Source organism: Oncorhynchus kisutch, linkage group LG10 (genome assembly GCF_002021735.2).
Source record: "Oncorhynchus kisutch isolate 150728-3 linkage group LG10, Okis_V2, whole genome shotgun sequence".
Classification (NCBI taxonomy): domain Eukaryota; kingdom Metazoa; phylum Chordata; class Actinopteri; order Salmoniformes; family Salmonidae; genus Oncorhynchus; species Oncorhynchus kisutch.
Window position 1 is genome coordinate 49,786,777 of NC_034183.2, and position 24,920 is coordinate 49,811,696.

General features: G+C 44.1%; 1 protein-coding gene across 2 annotated transcripts in view; it reads left to right on the top strand.

The window, feature by feature from the left end:
- Nucleotides 1-740: 740 nt before the first annotated feature.
- Nucleotides 741-24,920, top strand: part of LOC109898305 (retinoic acid receptor alpha) — a 180,120-nt gene continuing 155,940 nt past the window's right edge. The window contains exon 1 of one of the 2 annotated variants that reach the window (XM_031833878.1): nucleotides 741-974. The gene's annotated coding sequence lies outside the window, so the exon portion shown is untranslated. Of the gene's footprint in view, nucleotides 975-3,122; nucleotides 3,355-24,920 lie in introns of those variants that run through there. The other variant, XM_031833879.1, reaches the window with a different exon arrangement.

Genomic DNA, 24,920 nt, shown 5'->3' on the forward strand with positions numbered 1-24,920 from the left:
AATCATCATAACAATATACTTCTAGTATCACCAACAAAATGAAGTTAGCGAGCGAGCTTGTTCACAACGCACAAAAAATGTTTTACGCGCCTCACGCTGGTTCGTCACAAAACCCGGTACTGCTGTTCTGCAGGATCTTGGACAAGCTACTCACGCAGATCCACGATTCGTCTCAGCCAGGGTTTGTTTGCGTTTCACACGTGCTTTATAGTGTGGATTAGGGTACAAACGCTCCAGGGTCTGGAGCATACAGTGACATGTGAAAGCGCCCTTAGATTGTACACTAAGAATTTGGTTCATAGACAGTTGACACAGATAGGATTCATTATTGATGAGAAAAAAAAACGAAACTAATCTAATATAGATTATAGATATTCAAAACAGCATTACACGTAATGTCTTCGTTTGATTATGAAAGGAATATTATAAACATTTGATGCGTGTTGCACTTCCAAAGTCCTAGTTAGAAGATCAATAGTAGGCTTTTCAGCAGGATGGAGTTTTGATGTACAGTACAGTTGATTCAAATAACCAACTCATCATCAAGCTTAGATTATTTGAATAGCTGCGCGGTGCTAGGGCTAGGGCATAAACAAAAAAATGTGCACCCCAGGGGGGCCTCCGGGACCGATTTTTGCGAAACCCTGCTGTAGATGACATAATTGACATGGTAGATATGAAACGTGGGAGTGGACTTCTGTAGGCTGGCCAGTGTTGGGTTTCCCGAAAATGCACGTGACCGCAATGGCTGCTGCTCTCTAAGCCTTGCATCCATTTGCGCGGCTCCGTGAACACCAGTTTCTTTGCAGAAAACTCGCAGAGCTCTTGTCAGACTCGCACCGTCTGACGAAGCAGACCGTCCTATACCGGGCCACTCCTCGTCTAAGGACTTCGGAAAAGAAGCACAGGACAAAACATAAACGGCTCGGTTCGGGACTTCCACCAACCAACACGTCGGTAGGAGGAGTCAACAGGTATTGACTGGCTATTTATTTAGGCTACTGACAATGCGGTTGATCGGACGTGTGACAGGTAGACCAGATTCGGTTGAAGCCTCTACACCGACTAAAATCCGTCTGGTAGTCGGTTAGTTCGAGGGGAGAGCTTGACGGGGTGTTTCAATCTGTGTGCTGTCACGACTCCGTTTTCCTGTTCTGTTGTGCAGAAATATCAAACCGAAGCTTTAGCCAGCCACATCCCGCCATTGTGTAAACTGTTAAAATGTCATTTGTTGCGAGCCTTGACAGTTTTATATAGGCTGCTGCTACAATGTAACAAGCTTTGTCCATAGATGGAATCGTTGCACAGTGTGTGCTTGTTCAGCCAACACCTGTCTACAAGGTTTTGTGCAATTTTGTTTCAAAATTTTGTTTCAAAATTGAACGATTTAAAAGCTTGAAAGACATTTTTGAATGTTTAGATGGCACATTTGATGGCCGCTCGAAACAGTTCTCAAACAAATTCACTGTCAACGGCTGTCATGGGGTGACGTCCGCTTTTTCTCGGGAGTCAGGTAAATGATGTCAGTTAAAAATAAAACAAGGACAGCCCCGACGTCCAGTCACAACGCTCTCAAATATTGATCAGATTTGAAATATTTCCGTGTTGGCCATGATGTGACACTGGTCCAACCTACTAGACGTCAACCTACTCCATGGTCTGTGAGTTGTGCTGCTTTCGTAACAAAGTGGGAAATGGGAATTTACTACATTGGGAAGTGGTGAATACCAGTTGGATGCATTCATATGCATTGTACTCATTGATAAGAGCAGATTGGCTAATGACCAACAAACTGCATATACCATAAACTAAAAGTACAGCTAGCATGCTTGCAAACGAATTATAGTGTTCAAATACCACATTACCAGATAGCTTTTTATGAATAATGTTTTGTTGCATTTAACTGCAGAAAATGATATCAAAGTCATTTCCTTAGTAGGTGACGTCAGAGCATGTGAGAGGAGTGAGCGCTCTGGATGATGATGAGTTTCTCACTAGTAATCACCAGTTGGATGCTTTTCAAGTGGATTTTCCCCAGTCGTATGTGGTACATTTCCACTTCCCACTTTGTTACGAATGCAGCATAAAGGGTTTCTTTGTAGTCCTAAACGTGTATGCATATGCACAGCAGTGTTGTAGAATATTGGACCGTTGGCATTCATAATTCTCAGCGCAGCTCAAGCAATTTCTCCACCTGTCAGCACATTCAAATGGATAGAGGAAGTGGAGGTGCGCGTTCGGGCTGTGCGTCCACGGTGGATGGAGGTCTCGAGAGACTAGTATCTATGTAACAATGGGACGCTGGACTATCGCGTCTCTGCGTCTGTGGACTATGATTTATGCTTTAGGCTGCCTGATACAGCCTACTTATGTGTCGGGGTAGGTTTTTATCTGCCTTTCAATAAGCATGTCACGATGGGTTGACTTGATAGGTTGACTAGACTATGGGACTTGGCAGTAGTGCACTTCCCTTTCGACCAAGAAATGTGCAGCACCTCCAAACATTTTCCTGCTGCTATGGGACTTGGGCCATTTGACCTTTTTTATATGATGGAATTTAGCCTAATTCTTCTATACTCTCACTGTGAGTCAATGAATTCTGGGAAGTCACACTGCATGACACAAGATTACGTTTGTATGTTAACTACTGAGTGTGTAAAAGAGCTGACTTTTTGTGTTCATTCAACACTCTAAAAAGAAAAGGTTCCCGAAGGTACTTTTCGGGGTTCCTCACATTGCAACACCGGTGGAAGCCCTAAAGGTGCCTCAAGGAACCTTTTCCCTAAATCACTTTTTAAAACGGTTCCTCAAATAACTTTCTAGGGATCGATACCCTGAGCTGACAAGATAGAAATCTACCGTCCTGCCCCTGAACAAGGCAGTTAACCCACTGTTCCTAGGCCGTCATTGTAAATAAGCATTTGTTTGTTCTTAAATGACTTGCCTAGTTAAATAAAGGTTAAATGAAATAATACTAAAACTCGTAGGCATGTAGAGACACATTGAATAACAGCATTGTACGTGGTTTCTAGTTTGAGTAATGTGGCTGTTACAACTGACCTCGCATTACTTTGCTCTTGTCTCCCCTGTCCTTCTCTCTGCAGCAAAAACTCTGCCATTCAACATTTGTTGGTCATTTACCCCCCTCATCAATTCCCAGAACATATTTCTGAATGCAAAGACATAGTGCTTTTCACTGATGCTGCATACAAAATATGAATAAGGAAATGGACCCCCATTGCCACTCCCGATCCCATGGAGATGTCCTCAGGCTCTTTAGTGAGTAGCTCCTCTCCATCCAGGAAGAGTTGGACAGGGCTCTCATCCGCAAAGGGATTCCCATCTATTCTTATGGTAGGCGATGGGAGCTTCACATAAAAATGTGTCCGATGTTTAGGGTTACCCAAGTCATATTTCCAACAGTAAGTTAACTGAGTACACCTTACACAGTATGACTTCTAACTTTGCATTTACCTTTTTAAATTGGAGGGTGTTTAATGAGAAGACGGGATTAGAATGAGTAGAACTAGAGCAGCTGCATACTGTCAAGGGTACATGACAAATGTCATGATGGATTATTGGGACCGAGGTCAGAGGAGCAGACTTAGTCAATTACGTAACTAGCGATTGTCTCGTTTATGCTGCTACAAATGTGATGGAATAAACCACGTGAGAGGAAAATATCCAAGCCAGCACATGGTCTGGATAGGTGCAATCTGGTGTAAAAAAAAAAAGTGTGTGAATTAATGTGAGTAGGAAAATGTAATAATTCTTACATATTTCTTCCCCCCGAGGAGTACTTCTGAATGAGCGCTGTGCACGCATCCATGTATTCCTGGGTAGTGGAGAGAAGACAAACATACAAGATTACATTTAGACTAGCAATTCTGTTTGGTATACAAATGACATTGATTGATGGTGTTGATTTATCAAGTACAAGTTGAGTATGTGCCATCAGCTGCGGTGATTATGACAAGACGGTATGGAGGATAGAGACGGGAGAAGCAGAACACACGCTAATCACACTGCAACGACATCCTTAAGACTTTGTAGAGGCCGAAATGTTGGGAGATCCATAGTGAGCTTTAAACACAGTCTTGCTTTGGTCTGAATTGGAGAGGACAGAGTACGCCACCCCGATACACCGACATGAAAGACATAAATTAGAAACATAAACATCATGAGTATTCAATGTCAAATGATTCTGAATTGTTTTATTTTATTCTTCTTTTTGTCAAGTTGAACATAACATACATTGGGTCATCTCTCTGTCTCTGTGTCTGTCTTACCTGTTTGTGGAGGTTGACACATTTCTCTATCACACCTCCTGAACTCTCCACCACTTAACTGGACAGGGGCAGGATAAGACAGGCACTAAAGGGAGGAGGATGGAAAGAGCGAAAGTGTATAATGGGTTTTAATATTTTTTTTGTCAAGTTTTACAACCCAGTGTCCTGGGTTGCAAGTTTAACAACCTCGATTGGGTCGTCTATGTGTGTCTTACCTGTTGGGAGTGTCTCTATCAAAGCAGGCCACCCTGACACAACAGCCTGAAAGAGACACTCCCGTTCAAAAGTTTGGGGGTCACTTAGAAATGTCCTTGTTTTCGATCGTCCTTTAGCTCAGACCTCCACTGCCGTCTCAAAGCCTTGTAGGCAGAGAACACAAGACCAATTGAATTAAGGCATGGCCTTGTGATGCAATCCCTGACAGTTAGGAACACTGTCCTGTGAGTGTTCCAGAGCTGGTGTGGCATCTGCAGCTCAGGGCCGTGTGTGTGGGTGGGTGGGTGGGTGGTATGGATATTTTTCTCAGACTAACACGTAGGCTACAAGTGCACATATTGATGTTCCCGTGTCTGTGCGTGTGTTTGTTGACTAGTTTATACATAGATTTCTGTCCTGTTTTGCCTGGTTGCTTTAAGGCCTGTGTGTTCAGAAGCTTTTGCTCGGTTATTAATTAGGTTTTAGGTGCTTGGTTTCCATATAATGCATCTCGTCTGAATGATAAATAAGGCCAAGCTTTTGTTTTGTTTGTTACAGAGAGCCCACATGCATTGCTGTACTGAATATTATAAACTCGGTGATCCAAATTCAAGCCGCATAGCCTCTTGAAAACTGAGTGTGAATTATTTGAGGCTAATTTTAAAAGCAGCGGTGGGAGAAGTACCCAATTGTCCAACTTGAGTAAAAGTGAAGATACCTTTTTTAATAGAAAAGGACTCAAGTAAAAGTGAAAGTCAGCAGGTAAAATACTACTTAAGTAAGTCTGTGTTTAGTGAGTCCGTCAGATCAGATGCAGTAGGGATGACCAGGGATTTACTCTTGATAAGTGAGTGAATTGGACAATTTTCCTGACCTGCTAAGCATTCAAAATGTAACCGGTACTTCTGGGTGTCACGGAAAATGTATGGAGTTAGAAAGTAAATTTGTTTCCTTAAGGAATGCGGTGGAGTAAAGTGAAAGTTGTCAAATATATCAAATCAAATCACAAATAACCCAGAAAACTACTTAAGTAGTACTATTTTAGTATTTTTACCTAAGTAGTTTACACCACTGTTTTAAAAGGCTTCTGAAAACACGTTGGCTAGACTAATGAGACCACGAAACGAATCAAAATGGTGAATTGTATCAATCATAAAAAAATTATGTAGTACACACAGTATCTTGCAACGCGTAAAGAAATCTATGTATTAGCAAAGGAGAGGAAACAACAAATACAACAAGTTTTGTATTTGTTCCTACTTTGTGAGTATCCCCAGGTCCCCGTCAATATAATCTTATTCATTATGATCTAAAGGGGACAACTGATCCTTGAACAGCACTCCTACTCTGTGAACCTTTGTGAATACTGGCCTGATTGATAGATAAAACACGCTTGTACTTGCACCGCTCTAAATGTGTCCCTGCCTGGCAGCAGAGAGCATCAGCAAGACGCTCTTCTCCTACTGTATGTGTGATGCTGACTGATGAGATGAGACCCAGGTGATGACAGGGACCCGTCTGCACTGTGTGTGCATGGTGGGGAGGCATGTGTACTCACAAGAAGACACTGTAGCGCGCGCACACCAACCATAGCATATTGTAGGCTACCGATACGTGTGCACATCTACTGTATGCAAAGAAACATACACGTTGACTCCAAGCTGTACGTAATTGTATTCCTCGCTAACACGCTCAAATCCAACTTTACTTGTCACATGCGTCGAATACAACCAGTTTAGATCGTACTGTGAAATGCTTACTTACAAGCCCTTTTAATCAACAGTGCAGTTTTAAGAAAATACCTAAAAAAATTAAAAGATAAGAATAACAAATCATTTAAAGAGCAGCTGTAAATAACAATAGCGGGGCTCTATACAGGGGGTACCGGTACAGAGTCAATATGGAGGCTCTATACAGGGGGTACCGGTACAGAGTTAATGGGCGGGGCACCGTTGTCGAAGTAATTGAGGTAATATGTACATGTAGAGTTATTAAAGTGACTATGCATAGATAATAACAGAGAGTAGCATTGCAAATAGTCTGGGTAGCGATTTGATTAGATGTTCAGCAGTCTTATGGCTTAGAGGTAGAAGCTGTTTAGAAGCCTCTTGGACCTAGACTTGGCGCTCCGGTAACGCTTGCCGTGCGGTAAGCAGAGAGAACAGTCTATGACTAGGATGGCTGGAGTCTTGGCCTTCCTCTGACATCACCTGGTATAGAGATCCTGGATGGCAGGAAGCTTGGCCCCGGTGATGTACTGGGCCATACGCACTACCCTCTGTAGCGCCTTGGGGGCTTAGGCCGAACAGTTGCCATACCAGGCAGTGATGCAACCCATCAGGAGGCTCTCGATGGTGCATCTGTAGAACCTTTTCAGGATCTGAGGACCCATGCCAAATCTTTTCAGTCTCCTGAGGGGAAATAGGTTTTGTCGTGCCCTCTTCACAACTGTCTTAGTGTGCTTGGACAATGTAAGTTTGTTGGTGATGTGGACGCCAAGGAACTTGAACCTTTCAACCTTTTCCACTACAGCCCCGTCGATGGGAATGGGGGCGTGCTCGGTCCTCCTAGTCCTGTAGTCCACAGTCATCTCCTTTTGTCTTGATCACGTTGTGGTAGAGGTTGTTGACCTTGCACCACACGGTCAGGTCTCTGACCTCCTCCCTATAGGATGTCTCATCGTTGTCGGCGTTCAGGCTCGCCGGGAAGCTCGCGTCTGGGTTTCTCTTTGTAATAGTTTGAAAGCCCTGCCACATCCAACGATCGTATGAGCCGGTGTAGTAGGATTCAATCTTAATCCTGTATTGACGCTTTGCTTGTTTGATGGTACGTCTGAGTGCATTGTGGTATTTCTTATAAGCATTCGGGTTAGTGTCCCGCTCCTCGAAAGTGGCAGCTCTAGCCTTTAGCTCGATGCGGATGTTGCCCCGGCTTCATGATCCATGGCTTCTGGTTGTATGTGCGGTCAATGTGGGGACGTTGTCGTCGATGCAATTATTGATGAAGCCGATGACTAAGATGGTATACTCCTCAACGCCATTGGATGAATCCCGGAACATATTCCAGTCTGTGTTAGCAAAACAGTCCTGTAGCGTAACATTCGCGTCATATGACCACTTCCATATCGAGCTGTTACTTCCTGCTTTTAGTTTTTGATTGTAAGTAGGAATCAGGAGGATAGAATTACGGTCAGATTTGCCAAATGGAGGGCGGGGGAGAGCTTTGTATGCATCTCTGTCTCTAGAGTAAAGGTGGTCTAGAGTCCAATTTTTTTCCCCCTCTGGTTTCACATGTGATATACTGTTAAAAATGTGATAAAACCGATTTAAGTTTGCCTGCATTAAAGTCCCCGGCCACTAGGAGCGCCTCTTCTGGATCAGCATTTTCTTGTTCCTTATGGCCTTAGAGTTGGCTGAGTGCAGTCTTAGTGCCACCATCGGTCTGTGGTGGTCAATAGACGGCTACAAATAATATAGATAGTGTTGTCTACAGCTTATCATAAGGTACTCTACCTCAGGCGAGCAGTACCTCAAGACTTCTTTAATATTAGACATTGCGCACCAGCTGTTATTGACAAATAGACACACATCCCTACCCTCGTCTTACCATATGTAGCTTCTCTGTCTTAAACAAATCAAAATATATTTTCTATTTGAGATTCTTCAAAGTAGCCGCCCTTTGCCTTCATGACAGCTTTGCACACTCTTTGCATTCTCTCAACCAGCTTCATCAGGTGACTACCTGGAATGCATTTCAATTAACAGTTAAAAAATGTATTTGAGCCAGTCAGTTGTGTTGTGACAAGGTAGTGGTGTTATACAGAAGATAGCCCTAGTTGGTAAAATACCAAGTCCATATTATGGCAAGAACAGCTCAAATAAGCAAAGAGAAACGACAGTCCAACATTGCTTTAAGACATGAAAGTCTGTCAATCTGGAACATTTAAAAAATGTTGAAGGTTTCTTCAAGTACAGTCGCAAAAACCATCAAGCTCTATGATGAGACTCGCTCTCATGAGGACTGCCACAGGAAAGGAAAACCCAGAGTTACCTCTGCTGCAGAGAATAAATTCATTAGTACCAGCCTCAGAAATTGCAGCCCAAATAAATGCTGCAGCCCAAATAAGTTCAAGACACATCTCAACATCAGCTGTTCAGAGGAGACTGCGTGAATAAAGCCTTCATGGTTGAATTTCTGCAAAGAAACAACTACTAAAGGAAGGCTATAAGAAGAAGAGACTTGCTTGGGCCAAGAAACACGAGCAATGGACATTAGACCTGTGGAAATCTGTCCTTTTTGAGATTTTTGGTTCCAACTGCCGTGTCTTCGTGAGACAGAGAGTAGGTGAACGGATCTCCGCATTTGTAGTTCCCATTGTGAAGCATGAGGTGTGATGGTGTGGGGGTGCTTTGCTGGTGACACTGTGATTTATTTAGAATTCAAGGCACACTCAGCCATGCTGGCTACCACAGCATTCTGCAGCGATACACCATCCCATCTGGTTTGGGCTTAGTGGGACTATCATTTGTTTTTCAACAGGAAAATGACCCAACACACCTCCAGGCTGTGGAAGCGCTATTTGACCAAGAAGGAGAGTGATGGAGTGCTGCATCAGATAACCTGGCCTCCACAATCACCCGACTTTAACCCGATTGAAATAGTTTGGGATGAGTTGGACCGCAGAGTGAAGGAAAAGCAGCCAACAAGTGCTCAGCATATGTGGGAACTCCTTCAAGACTGTTGAAAAATAATTCCAGGTGAAGCTGGTTGAGAGAATGCCAAGGGTGTTCAAAGCTGTCATCAAGGCTACTTTGGGGAATCTAAAAAAAATGGTTCACTTTTTTTTGTTTTCTATATGATTCCATATGTGTTATTTCATTGTTTTGATGTCTTCACTATTATTCTACAATGTAGAAAATAGTGGAAATAAAGAAAAACCCTTGAATGAGTAGGTGTGTCCAAACTTTTGACTCGTACTGAATGTGTCATTTAACCTCATAGAAAGCAAAGTGTCATTCGTTTTCAATTGTTACATTATTACCGTTTTAACAACTCATTTCTAATTGACTACCTGGTAAATAGCAGGCTGTTACCCCGTCGTATGGACATTTCGTCTAGATTTTAGCCTTTTAGATGTTTTACTTATGGCTCCGGGGAGACTTGACACTTGGCCATTTCAATTCGTGACTGCTCTATTGTGGCGCTAGCCTTGTGTTCCCCAATTATGTAAACTGGATCGAAAGGGTCTCGTTTGAGTCTAGTCAGTTGGCCCAAGGCATTGGGGTTCAGTTTGTGTGGGAACACTCTGTCCGTCTCATTAACCATGTTTCCATCCAGCGAGTAAAGTCACACCATACAAATTAAAATCACAACAGGTGTGATGGAAACGGGTAGTTTCGGTAAAATGTTATAAACGCCGACAGATAATTAGTTCGTTTGACATGGTGGGATCTTTTTGTGCCGGTAAAGTTAATTATGTGAGAAATGGTGTTGGAAAACGTCTTTATGCTCAAATGTTGATATAACAACCATCCTATCGAAGTGAACTTGGGAGTCATGCGATGATGATGATGATGATATGGTGTGTGGTCCTCCCACTATGACTCGGGAAAACAGGTAGTTTATTAGGTTACAGATGAAATCAACTATGATTAACTTCACATGGTGGTGAAAGTGCACAGTGATCTTGACTTTCGTTTCCAACACATATTGAGGGTCTTATTCTGGTGACAGGATGATTGATGCTTGACTGCCGTTTGATAAATAAAGAATATTCTCGCTCTTATCCATAATAATCTCATCAAGTAGACTAGCCGACATTGTAGCCTATCTGCGAGCTGTTGGCTAGAGCACATGGGCCAAAACCAGATTAGCCACATTTGCTATTCAGCGCAACCGTTTTGGATGGGAACAATGGAAATGGAAACACATTGAACGATGGAAACACATTGAACTTTTAGAATGGTATTTTTAAGCAAAGAAGCACATTGTGTGCACTACGTCATCACGCACTGCATTTTTATCTGCAACAAATCCATTTGGTGGAAACACAACTGATGGGGAAAATGCACATTTTCTTCATGCAGATTCTTGTATATTTGCTTGAAGATCTGTCACCAATTGGATGGAATCCTAACTAGTGATCGCTCATCTGCTCTACGTGGTCCAAATTTTCGTGAGGTTAACAAATCCACTGCCCCTCATCCAGTCGCATTTCGGTCTGCCATTGTCTGAATATCTGCCTTTCCATATGATAGAATGCGTCCTTTGCTTAGCTGTCTGACTGAATGATTATCTGTCTATTGCCTGCTTATGTTTATCCATCTAGCCAGTTCTAGTTTGCTTGCCTATATTTCTACCAGCCCTTTGTCTCTACTTTTTTATTTCCTCATCTGATCCCTTTGTTGATATTCTCTGCGTGTGTTTGTTTCTCTGTCTGTTAGCTTGTCTGTCCATTTACCTCGTTCACCTTTTTGCCTATTTACTTCTGTCAGTTGGCATTTTTTTGTCTTTTAAGCTTCTTGGTCAGTTAGCTTCTTTGTCAGTCAGCATCTTTGCCTTTGAGCTTCTTTTGTCAGCCCATTGTGTCCATGTTTTGGGACCAGATGTAGGTGGAGACGTTTCCTGTCACTTGAGACTTCATCGCTTGACAACGGTTTCGGGAGCCAAACAACTCATGAGCCAATATCAACTTCATCATCAATTGTCTTCAGATTTTTTGGTTCCCGGCACATGCAAAAACTTGAGTAGTTGGCATCTTACTTGATTGTCTTCAAGTCCATATGGAAAAACAGAGGCATGAAAACGGTGGCAAAAATCGAATATAAATTGTGATGACTTGCTGCAAATAAAAACAGGAAGTGAACAACAGGAAATATATGTGGGTGTTATGAACTAATGCCCGTGGTCGATGCCAAAAAAACATAGGGCACACTTTGTGCCATAGCATTGGCGTGACTGTAGGTGACGAGCTGAACTCACAGTAACGTAGGTATCTACCTATTCCTTTTTCAAATAACTTTACATCTCCCAATGTTTATGATTTAACAAACCTAATTTGTAGAATGGACTTCACAAAAGAACCCCAACTCTATACTGTAGGTCTATTTGCACATTAAACAACGGTTAGGTCTAATCCTGAATGGTGATTGGTTGAAACCGCATTCCAGACAGTATCTATTCCACAAGGCTAAATCTATGACGTTAAAATGCCTATTTACTCTGTTCCATCTGACTGCACAATCCACTGTTTCATCAGCCCAGCCAGGCAATTTATAAACTTGATCTCCACTATAAAAAGCATCTAGACATTATCTCACATTTCTTTTAGACTAACATTTAGTTTTCAATGGTGGAGATTTGTATAAACCTTGCTGTCTGTCTCTCTGACATTTGCAACATTGTTTCAATTTTCAAATTTGATCTCCAACTGTCCCATAGTAATACACTTGTAGGGGTCTGGTGTCGGGACAAGAGCGAGAGGCAGGCAGCGTTTCTCAGCCAGTCGAAATCGTGAATCAGCTGGTATCATTTTTATACAAAGAAATGTCAATTGAAAGAAGGTAAAATGAAATGAAGTGCAGCTAGTTTGCAATCTTTCCAGCTTCAGTTTGAAGTGATTGTGTTAGCTGTGTTGTTGGCTAGCTTCTCTGAACAACAGTGTCCTGACGAGTGAGCACATTTTCTATGCCAGGCGAAATTGTGTCTCATTGGATGTATCCAAATAAATGTCATGAAGAAAACAGCTTGAACAAATGCAGCTACTGTTGTTATTCTGTCTGCACAGTTTGCCGTGACTGTAAATTCGCCCTAGTTGGCTAGCTAGCAAGCAAGGGATAAGAATGTTGCCAGCCAGTATGGCAATGGAACATTTAGAACGAACGACTGGGTTGCATCTATGGCAGCCAAACCAATAGAACGAACCACCTGCCGGTTTGGGTAGCAACCCTAGATTTGTTTCGGAACTATATCTGTGGAAGGATGAAATAGTAATAATAAATTAATCAAAACAATGTTTTTAAAGAAAATATGTCAATCATTATTTGAATATGTTGGTAACCCGTTGTATAAAAGTGATAGTACCCTCGAAGCCGGTGTTTGGAGGATGTATTGGCACGGTTTTCCAATACACCCGTGCCAATACACTGGCTTTTCGGGGATGGTCACTTAATTGTGAAAACTATCAAACATCTATTGGACATTCTATCTTATGTGAGACAAGAAGTATTCATACCCCTAGACTTATTCCACATTTTGTGTTAAAGCCTAAATTCAAAATTCTCACCCCTTTTTAAAATAGTAAATGTTTTCTCCCCAATTTTGTGGTATCCAATTGGTGGTTGCAGTGTTGTCTCATCGATACAACTCCCGTACGGACTCGAGAGAGGTGAAGGTCGAGAGCCGTGCATCCTCCGAAACATGACCCAACCAAACCAAACTTCTTCTTGACACAATGCCCGCTTAACCCGGAAGCCAGCCACACCAATGTGTTTGTGGAAACACCGTACACCTGGCGACCGTGTCAGCATGCATGCGCCTGGCCCGCCACAGGAGTCGCTAGAGCGCGATGAGACAAGGACATCCCTGCTGGCCAAACCCTCCCCTAACCCTGACGATGCTGTGCCAATTGTGCGCCGCCCTATTGGTCTCCCGGGTCGGCTGCGACAGAGCCTGGACTCGAACCAGGATCTCTAGTGGCACAGCTAGCTAGCACTGTGATGCAGTGCTTTAGACAACTGCGTCACTCGAGAGGCCTTTTTCTCATCCATTTACACACAGTACTCTATAAATGAAAGTGAAAAAATGTTTTTAGACAGTTTTGCAAATTTATTGAAAATGAAATGCAGAAATATCTCATTCACATAAGTATTCACACCCCTGTGTCAATACTTTGTAGAAGCACCTTTGGCAGAAATTACAGCTGTGAGTCTTTCTGAGTAGGTCTAAGAGCTTTCCACACCTGGATTTTGCAACATCTGACAATTATTCTTCGACGTCTGTCAAATTGGTTGATGATCATTGTTAGACCATTTTCAGGTCTTGCAAATAGATTTTCAAGTAGATTTAAGTCAAAACTGTGACTCGCCTACTCAGGAACATTCATTGTCTTCTTGGTAAGCAACTCCAGTGGAGATTTGGCATTGTGTTTTAGTTCATTGTCCTGCTGAAAGGTAAATTCCTCTCCCAGTGTCTTTTGGAAAGCATACCCATAACATCATGCAGCCACCACTATGCTTGAACGTTTTGAAGAGTGGTACTCAGTAATGTATTGGATTTGCTCCAAACATAACATAACACTTTGTATTCAGGACAAAAAGCTAATTGCTTTGCAACATTTTTTGCAGTATTACTTTAGTGCCTTGTTGCAAACATGATGTATATTTTAGAATATTTATATTCTGTACAGGCTTACTTCTTTTCACTCTGACAATTAGGCTAACATTTTGTGAAGTAACAATGTTGTTGTTCCATCCTCTGTTTTCTCCTGTCACAGCCATTCAACTCTGTAACTGTTGTAAAGTCACCATTGGCCTCATGGTGAAATCCCTGAGTGGTTTCCATCCTCTCCGGCAACTGAGTTAGGAAGGACGCCTGTATTTGTACTGTACTTTGTAGTGACTGGGGTGTATTGCTACACCATCCAAAGTGTAATGAATAACTTCACCATGCTCAAAGGGATATTCAATATATGCTTTTTTAAAATATTTTTTTTACTTTGACCCATCCACCTAGAAGGTGCCCTTCGTTGTGAGCAGTTGGAAAACCTCTCCGGTCTTTGTTGTTGAATCTGTGTTTAAAATTCACTGCTCGACTGGGGGACCTTACAGACAGTTGTATGCGTGGGGTACAGAGATGAGGTAGTCATTCAAAAGTCATGTTAAAAACAATTATTGCACATATTGTGACTTGTTAAGCACATTTTTACTCCTGAACGTATTTAAGCATACCATAACAAAGGGGTTGAATACCTATTGACCCCAGACATTTCAGCTCTTCATTTTTTATTAATTTGTAATAATGTCTAAAAACATAATTCCACTTTTAACATTATGGGATATTTTGAAATGAGGCTTTTACTACAATGTGTACAATGTCAAGGGGTGTCAATAGTTTCTGAAGGCACTGTAGCTCACACGACACTTTGGAGTACCCCACAGTGTTCAATACCGGCGGAGGCATTTGCAATTGAAGCCGTGCAGGCCTGGCTTGCAGTTTTTTTCAAACGGCCAAGTAAATTGCATGTGAAATAGAACAGCGTGTCCATTCTACACAGTCCATTACTATGGAACTAATGTCTCACATACATGCGTACTAACGGGCAGGCGGAGCGGCGCAGGACAGGCTCCTGGGAGCTGCAGTGCGAGACAGATGGGCTGCAGTAAATTAAACAAGCCATCTCCTCCTCTCGCTCTCTTCGTCGTCCTCTCCGTGACGGAGCGGAGGCGCTGGGAGAGTTCTCGTCATTATTTAACGGCGCTGTTAGTGGTGTCTTTTGTGCCTGCTGGCGGGCGTGTAATGGATGTGTGTGTGTGTGTGTGTGTGTGTGCAGTGATGTTTGGTTTTAATGCATGTGTCCTTGGTGCTAGTGTGTTTGTACGCCATTGTACTTAGTCAATGTGGCTTGAAGGAGACCGGAAAGTGTGTGTGTGGTGTAAATCTTTCCTCTTCATGAGTCACATGCTCACGTTAATGGTGTTTATTTTGATTTAAAAAAAAATTTACCCCTTTTTTTTTTTTTCTCCCCAATTTCGTGGTATGTAATTGCTAGTTAGTCTTGTCTCATCGCTGCAACTCCCGTACGGACCCGGGAGAGGCGAAGGTCGAGAGCCGTGCGTCCTCCGAAACACAACCCAGCCAAGCCGCACTGCTTCTTGACACAATGCCCACTTGTCAGAGGGAACACCGTACACCTGGCGACCGTGTCAGCGTGCAATGCGCCTGGCTCGCCACAGGAGTCTCTAGTGCGCGATGGGACAAGGACATCCCTGCTGGCCAAACCCTCCCCTAACCCGGACGGCGCTGGTCCAATTGTGCTTCGCCCCATGGGCCTCCCGGTCGCGGCCGGCTGTGGGGGGGGCCTGGACTCGAACCCAGGATCTCTAGTGGCACAGCTAGCACGTAGACCACTGCGCTGCTCGGGGGGCCCTGCGTTAATGATATTGAGGTAGATCTGGGATACATGGAGTGTTATGAAGATTCAAATTAAAAAGCTTGCTCTAATTTAGCGTACAATCACGTGGACACACACAAACACACACACACACACACACGTTTTACTCATCGCCCCATCTTCTGGCGGGACCAGTTTATCACGTTAGTTCCATGGTCTACAGCCGCATGTGCCGAGTTCAACTTTGATGGCATCGTTAATCTATGCGATCCCAATGCTGGATAAAGACACAGGGCCGTCCCAGATGAAAGCGGCACGGGGAGTGGAAAGGAGTGGGAGATTAACAAGTCTATGAGAGGGATGTGAGAAGGAAGAGACTGAAGGTAACACACACAAAGAAAGACATTCAGAGACTGAAACAAAAAAAACGTGATGTCTGAGTAGAGGCATTTTTTTCTTCTTCTCTCTCTTTCTTTCTTTCTCTCTCTCGCTCGCTCTCTGTCATATTTAGTGGTGCTAAGGCCTGCTGTATCAAAGATCCATTCCCCCTGGACCCTTTTCAATGCCTGCTGGAACACAGACAGCAGTGAGAAACCCACTACCATGATCCTATTCAGATGAGAGGGAGGGAGGGGGGGGGGGCAAGCGTTTGTTTGTCTTATCTCAAATGATTTCTGATTTAAGATCTGAAGTATTGAGTTGTGTAGTTCCAGGGTGTAGTGTGTGAATCAGCCTGACTAACCGGTGTCTGTATGTAGCCTCGCTAGCATATACAGCCTCGCAACTGTTTTTCACTGTCTTTTTACTGTTGTTTTTATTTCTTTACTTACCTATTGTTCACCTAATACCTTTTTGGCACTGTTGGTTAGAGCCTGTAAGTAAGCATTTCACTGTAAGGTCTACACCCGTTGTAGTCCGCGCACATGACAAATAAACTTTGATTTTAATCTGTACTTTACTGGAGATCGTTACTGTTTTGAATGAGTTTGTGTTGACGTGGGTGTTTGAGGGTACAGACTACAGTACGTGAGTGTAAGCACACCGGTGTGATTTACTTATTTGTTTAACAATGTCAAAGGTGTGTATGTACAGTACGACGAGTGCATACAATGTGAGTAGGGTAGCCATCATCATTTTTAGGCTAAGTACAAAGGTTTACATTGTGTGTGTGGGTAGGTGTGCGCACGCCGCATACACATCTCTGTGTGTGTGTTTCTGAGGGTCGACTGCAGCCAGGAACATACCGAGGCCACTTTTTAAAGGGACAAATCGTCAGGGTGGCTTCTCAGTGCGCCTCGTCCTTCTCATCTCCGCCCTGTGTCTCTGAACAGGGACACAGTGTTGCATTCAAAGGCTCCTCCACTTGCTCAACCTGGTCGTGAAAGCCTGGTTACTGCGTGTACATTTCCACCCTATAGCGACACCGGTGGCCTCAAACCTTCCAACCTGATTTACCTTTCGGGAATTATGGCGTACAGCGTTTCTAACTTCCGCACAACACTTAATTATTTTTTTCATTTTTTTACTTTGTCTTTTTGAAAGAGATTAAATGCTTTATAGGTGTCATTCCTTTCCTAGGCTCCTTCTTTTTGAAGATCTTGTCATTATTGGAACGGCTATCCATTTTAGTCTCACTGCAGCAGGTTCGGTCTCTCTCACGTCTCGTTCGTTTAGCTCGGAAGCCATGGCTACGCTTAGACACAATGTCGGAAAAATCGATGGCAGACTGTAAAATGATACACTGAAGAGATTGTTAATTCCATCAACACTGTTCCATTTCAGATCCTGGATGATAATAAGAAGTTCATTTTTTGACTCACCTTAACCCTGTGTTCCTATCCTCTTAATGAGATACAATTTCTGCCGTCAAATCAACCAGTCTGTAATATTCATCCTTTTTGCCGAGTCACCCGTAGTGATCTACCTCCCTTCCCCTTTAATTAAGCACCCACCTTCAGACAGGTCGCAGCGAGAGGAGAGTCTTAACCACACTCGTAAAGCGCTGTTTTATTGTTGTGATTGGCAGGTGTTTAAACGGCTTGATGTGATCCAGACCTGAGTACTTAAAGTGAGCGTTGCCTGCGGGACACAGTTTTTCCACACAGCCATCCCAGGGCTCATCCCTCACTCATTAGCGCCTGGCATACAGTACTACTGTGTGTATGTGCTGGCAGCTTTCGTTGCGTGCGTGCTACTGATTGTTAGCGCTTGAAATCGCAGCTTCCTGTGATGAAGTTGAAGCTGCACACCGTGGTCGTGCATGGGCGCTTATTCACGCGGGAAATCTACATTGTAGAAGGGCAATTCTAACGGCAACGCTTTGACTCAGTTTTTCACCTTTTTTAAATTGAATGCCAAAACAAAAACTATATCGATGTAAAAGTCGACCAGAACATACAAATCTATACACAAGGCCTACTTCGAAGAATTTCAACGGGAAAATGTACAAAAAAACGAATTTGGTTGAAGAACTGTGCAGCTGCAAACTTTGGTAACTTTGGTGTACTCAGTATTGTACTCTACTCACTGTACTGTATTCAGTATAACTGTGATCTACTTTGCTCTACTCAGTGTACAGTGCTGTATTTTAATGTACTGTACTCTACTGTTCTCTACAAACTGCTATTTAAACTTGTAAAACACACGTCTATGATAGGTTCATATTTGCTCCAGTCAGGTCAGTCTGTGGTCGTTAACATCAAGGCCAAATTTCAACTACTTTTCAACATCTGCGGACATCCGGTGTCAGTCGGTGCTCAGTGGGTGCTGGTTAAAGTGAATGGAAGGTGAGGGGGCTTATGGGTAGGTATCAGTAAGAGCTGGGAGAGGTGACATTAAGTGGAGAGAGAGGGGTTGTCCAGACTCTGACTGTTTTAACCATTATGAAGCTGCTGACGGGAGGCTCATAATCACATCCGGAATGTCATCAAACACCAGGAAACCATGTACTTTCAAAAACAAGGACATTTCTAAGTGACCCCCAATTTTTTAAACTTGTACTGTGTGTATATATTTAATGTATTTTTATAAATATTTTTTTAAATTTTTATCCACGTGACCTCTGCCCTGTTGCGTCACTAGCACTGTGTTTTGGGTCAATTCACAGGAAGTAGGTTTTATGGGAAACTATGAGACCTAGAGAGTAATCTGCTGTCTAAGCGTGGGAGGGGATAGAGAGGAAATGGGTTGGTTATAGGATAGGGCATTGGAATGGTCTGATAAGTACTTCAAACTCCAGAACAGATAATGGACGAGATGCTGTTTTGTCAGACTTTTCGAGGCTCAAAGCGGCAATCCTTAATGGCGAAACAGCTACGTCCATTTGCGATGTTATAGCCAAAAAAGTTAAGGAAAAACAACGCACTGTTTTCTTCTCCTTTTATACGTGCGTTAGAGCACAATACGTGTTGTCATTTAAGTTTTAAAAAATCCCCCATGCTGCATGACGCTCCTCTGCTAAGCTAACAACGTTGGTGGGGTGGCCATGACGCTCTTTCCCGCTACTGCGGATCTCTCCTTTTAATAAAGGAATCACAATTCCAAGTATTCAAATCCCTCTTCATATGGTTTTAAACTCCCTATTTAGAGCTGTTCCTGGACCACCTTTGTGTAATTTTAAACTCTTCTAGCCCAGCCTAGAACTAAGAAAGGAAATGTTGATCCTAGTACCTCATGAGCTTCGGGTTAAAGTTGGACTTCCCAAGCCTGCATGGGAATAGATTTTCAAAGTCGTTGTTGTCGTCGTCATCATCATCATCATCACCTAGCAACGGAGTAGAGAAAGGAATGCCCTTAGTGGGCGAGTTCTCCAACAGGTGGCTGAGGGGGGTGGGAGGACGATTTATGATTCCCCTCAACAACTAAAGATGAAGGGTACAATAGTTCTCCCCCTTCCTCTCCCATCTCCTCCCAAGCCTCACCAGCCCTGGGGGAACAGAGTCATTAGGGATATTATCATGACAATGGGGAGGATGGGGAGAAGAGCCATAGATGGAGGGTGTTTGACAAACTATCCACCACGATGGCACCAAATATTTCTTAATAACAGTGAATTTTGCATTCTAACTAAAAAAATGGGAGAAGGATTTGTTTTGGAGCTTTTGGCGCCAACATAGTCTTTGCATAGTGTCCATGGAGCAATGTCATAGTGCAACCACAAGCAGAAGTATTTTATCACCGTTTTATGGGTGTACATGTTTATCTGTGTCAGATGCTTTTGAGGAATCTTTGCTGACTCTTGTAGTGTCCTGTTTGCCTTGGCTGCAGCCTGCAGCTCAGTCCCTGTTGTCATTCCAACTGGAGGAGCCTGGCCTCACGTGCACCCGTCAACACGCTGTGCGTGCCACGCTGACTGGCGCCGTCAAGGGTAGCGTGTACCATTTGAGCGCTGCAGCTTCCACTGATATGAGGGAGTAACTAAGGACTCCTGAAGTTGAGTGTGTGTGTGTGTGTGTAATGTGTGGGTCACAGAGCTAGAGGGCTTGAGGTTGCCTGTTCAAGTTGTTGTGCATATTTCTTGCTGTGCCACTCTCCTGTCTGATGTGTTATTAATGCAAGTCTGAGTGTATGGTTGTATGCATGTCTGAGTGTATGGAATGTGTGTTTAGTATGCATGCTTGATTGTGACTCCCTCTGCATTAGACTGTGTGTGTGTATATGCATGTCTGAGTGTGTCTACCTCTATGTGTGTGTGTGTGTGTGTGTGTGTGTGTGTGTGTGCTCATGTACACTTGACTCGTGACTCGTATCCCACAGGGGATGCCTGATTTCCAGACGCAGGCCAGGGCCTGTATTCGCGCCTGACTACATCGCCCGCAGTACTCCGCCTCATTACCCGTACGGCCAGGCAGAGACGAATACAGCCACATAGCCAACGTGGGCTCAGCCACATAGCCAACATGGGCTCCTTCCCTCTCTAAGTTCTCAGTTGACTCACCTCGTCTCGCTGCTCTTTCATCAAATCCATTTCCTCATGTCCTGTCACATCTCTATGGACTCATGTGACTCCCACATACCAAAGAACATCACTGAAGGGAGATTGGGAGGGGTGGGGTGTGTGTGATAAGTTTCTCTTCTCCTCACGTGTCCTCATCTCCTCCCTCTCTCCTTGCATTTCTATGTCTAATGGCACTCTCTCTGTACATCCAATCCTGGGCAACGTTCTGCCCAATGCTGTAGGTGGGTGAGCGACTCAATGAGAGCGAGGGTCGGCTTGGGTCACATGAGCCCAGCCCACTGACTGCACTTCCAGTCATTGTCAACATGCTCGGTGCTATATCTTTAGCTCGGGGTGGAGATGAGTGAGAGGATCCACTGGGATCTCCTTCTCACGGGAGTCCAGCCAAGCGAAACCCATCTATAACCCATCTACCTCGAATGGCACTTAGTACATACAGTCCACTGTGCTGTACTTGTGGAAGACGTTGGCTTGCATACACGATGAGTGTGAGGGTCGGCCCGGGGTTATTTTCTTCACCTATCCCCAGCCAAGAGGAAGGAGAATGTAGCAGCAGAGGTCCTTAAAGGACCGGAGACGCAGGATATCCTCGGAGGCGGAGCTGCCGGCAGTGGTGACAGGAAGTCCCATGAGCTGAAGAGGCCTCTGGGAGTGTTCTGTTCTTAGGGACAATATCTTAAGAACTCCGCTGGGCTGGGCGATCCTCTCCCTTCTTTGTTTAAACAGGGACTTCCCCAGTCAGACACTCAGGAAAGGAGAGGCTTCCCCCTCCCTCAGCAGGACCATCCCAGCCCTAGCATTCAGCTAAGATGACTTTTAGCTCATCTAGTGCCACTTTTTGTAATATCTTTCATTAATTAGCCATTACAGTACAAGACTCTTGTAAACAAAAGTTTATTAGAATGTGTTTACCTCTTCTGAGCCTTTGCTCCTCTCTACTCGGGTGGAGTACAGCCCCGATTTGATGACTTAAGTAGCCAGACACACACACACACACACACACACACAGTCACTGCCACCCCAGAAAGGGTTACACAGCAAAGTGATTCCACAACAACTGGTTCTCAGGGAACAAAAAAAATACTTCCTGGAGGTCAGAGTGAAGGTGACCCGGCTGTGACAATTTCCTCTCTGAGCTGAGGAAGGCCTAATTACCAGGCACACGTTTAGAGTTATGGACGTCATAGGGGGCAACTGGGGGCAACTGGGTACACACACACACACACACACACACACACACACACACACACACACACACACATGCATGAACAAATATTTTGGCTACTACTTTGTTTTGGCTCTCTGTTCAGCGCCTGTCAGGAAAGGTGGAGCAGAGGAGGTTCTCAACAGTGGAGGATGCCATTTTATAAACACACAAATGTGTGTGTTGTGGGGGTTCACTCTGAGAAAATCATTCACAGCATTCTTTGATGTGTGTTGTGTTACCGAGACTCTCTCTCTCTCACACGCACGCACACACACTGACTCACTCACACGCACATTTATTGGCAGCTAGCGAACTAGATAATAAACAATACAAATGAACACTTAACATTATACTCACAAAAGTTCCAAAAGAATAAAGACATTAAAAAAGTCATATGTGCAAATAGTTAAAGTACTAAAGTTAACCCCCTTTCCTCTTTCTACCGTTTTGGCCACCCTCTTCCACCTCTTCTCCCCCTCTCTTACTTAGCTCTGCCATTTTGTGTCGACCCCACAGTAGGTCTTAACGGTGGCAGCGTGATCCTATTGTCCAGTGTGACCGTTTCGAGTATTGTGTCAAGTATACCTTTTCACCACACCCTTTCGTCTGCAGCTGTTGTGTCATGTCAAGGTACAGTACTTAGCAGATACTCCGAGCTCTATAACAAACATTTATTCAAGTTTTTGTGAACCACATTCTTGAATCGCAATGTTTTTTTTTTGTTGGCACCTACTCTGCACCTGATCTGCTATTGGCCTCGGAAGGGTTGGATTAAGACCGTAGAGAACACGTCGAGAGGAACATCAAGTACTGATGGACTCGGCAACGACTGCTGACTCTGTGGCTTTTTGTTGTTGTTGTCATGTCCGCTTTGTGTGTTTTATTTCGATGAGTGGGTGTGCGTTTTTTGAATCGCAATTGTGTGCCTTTTTTTGTGTGCTTTGTGTCCTTGGTTACATTTGCGATGCATTTGGATAACTTGATGAATAGAAGATACTGTCCGTGTGTGACAATTGATACAGTAGCGGGTCGTTAGCCTGCTTTAGCAACGATTTCCTAATTTGACATCTAATTACGTTTTGAAGTCTGGGACAGTCATTACACACACACTGGTTGGGTAAATACTAGACTTTCTGGTCAGTCAGCCTTTGTCGTAATCCGTTGTGGGAGAGTGGCTCAGAGAGCAGAAAAGCTGGGAAACTCCTCAGACACACATGCTCACACACACACCAGGCAGATCACTAGAAGTAGACTTCGATTTCGGACGTTTGAAAAGGTCCTGAAAACGTTCTCGGTGGTCTCAAAAAAAACAAAAAAAACTTGCCCAGCACTGGCGCGAACCCATGATGCTCGGAGGCGAAGCGCGCTGCTCAGACCACTGACCAGCAGCAGTTCACAATGCTCCAGCAAGCCAGGAGAATACCTGATGGAAACAGCACATTATTTTATTACTTAGTCTTAAGCCTTCCCCATAACCTTAACCACTCGGGAATTAATACCTGAACTTAACCCGTTGAGTCGTGTTTGTTTTGAGCCCATGTACCCAGGTGGAATTAACCGTGTAGCCACGCAGAATTATTCTCTGCAATACATTCATCCATAATAGGTCAAATTGTGAAGTGAAACTATGAGATCTTGGTGCAGGCCGCGCACACACCCCTCGCTCCACTTTCACCGAAGTGTGGAAAATCCAAGTTGGTGCCCAGCTTGGCTAGTTACCTTGGTGGAGAGGTGATTTGAATCAGTGCGACCACTAGAAGACGAGGAGGAAGGGGCTGCATGGTGTGTGTGGTCTGTTACAGCATGGAGAGAACAGAGGACTCTGGTTTGGTTCAATAAACAGTCCTCCCCTGATCTGCTTTGCCCCCCTTGCCCCAGAGATTACACACACTGTTGAATTAGTGACACATCCTTCTGGAGAACACTTCACCACAATTTGGTGGTGTGTGTGATTGGTCAGTTATATTTGTTTTGGATTGTGCATCTGTGTTCGTCCTTCCGTCTGAATGTGCATAGTTGCATGTGCGCGTGCCCTCGACTGTGTGTCTAGCACATCAACGTCCCCCCCACTACTCCTTGAAAGCAGTGGGGTTATCTTGTGACCGCGAGCACAGCTTGCAGTGTGCGCTCGACATTCTCTCCCGTGGTTTTCAGGCATGATGCAATGCAGCTGCTGTAGCAACATCTGCCCGTCAGACCTGGCTTGTATCAGTCCTGTCTGCCAGTCGTGCTGCAGATAGGTTAGTTAACGATCAGTTAGTGAGGCTCCCGCCCAGCGCTGAAAATCACTGACACACACACACACACACACACACACACTACTGCCATCCTCTCACACTTCCTTTTTTTGGTCTAGTTTCTGGGGTGACTTGGGGTCAGAGTGGGTGGGCCTGGATCCTGGATCTTCCCAGTCCTACACCCTCCTCAGTCCTCGTCGAACTGACGACATATTCCAAATAACAATTGGGGGGAGAGCGGGTGTGGTTATTTCAACGGTCTTGTTTGCAGAAGTAAGAAGTCTCCAGTTCCTCTTTCTTCTGAGTCCGTCCCTCTCCCCGCGCGGCCGGATTTTGGCGTAGGGAAATTAAAACAAACTCCCACCCGTCCCGACCCTCCTTTCCTCCCTCCTTCAAGTCTTCCCGTCAGTCTCGGCACAGCAACACAGCCCGGCCTGTCGCCAAGTATACGGTAACTGGGTCTCCTGGTAACTGCTTTGCTATGCCGTTGGTCTTAAAGGGCCAGTGTTCCAGGAAGATTAGCTGATGTAGTGGCGTCAGCTAATGGGTATCCTAATATACAGCCTTAATTCCCGAGTCTCATAGCAAAGGGTCTGAATACCTATGAATCAAAGGGTCTGAATACTTCAATCAAAAAAAAAAAAAAAATGTTTATGCTTTTGTCATTATTGGGTGCTGTGTGTAGATTGCTGAGGATTTTCAATTGATTTAAGAACATTTTAGATTAAGGCTGCAACGTAACACAATGTGGAAAACTGTCCAGGGCACCTGAATACTTTCCAAAGGCCCCCCCCCCCCCCATTTCTCAAGACCAACTCATTGGCTCACAAACCAAGCCCCTCTGACTCCAAATGTCTTGCCAGATCTCTTCTAGCACCAGCCTCCATGGTCAAGCAGTCCCAGTTGAGCTAGAATGAAGCATTTG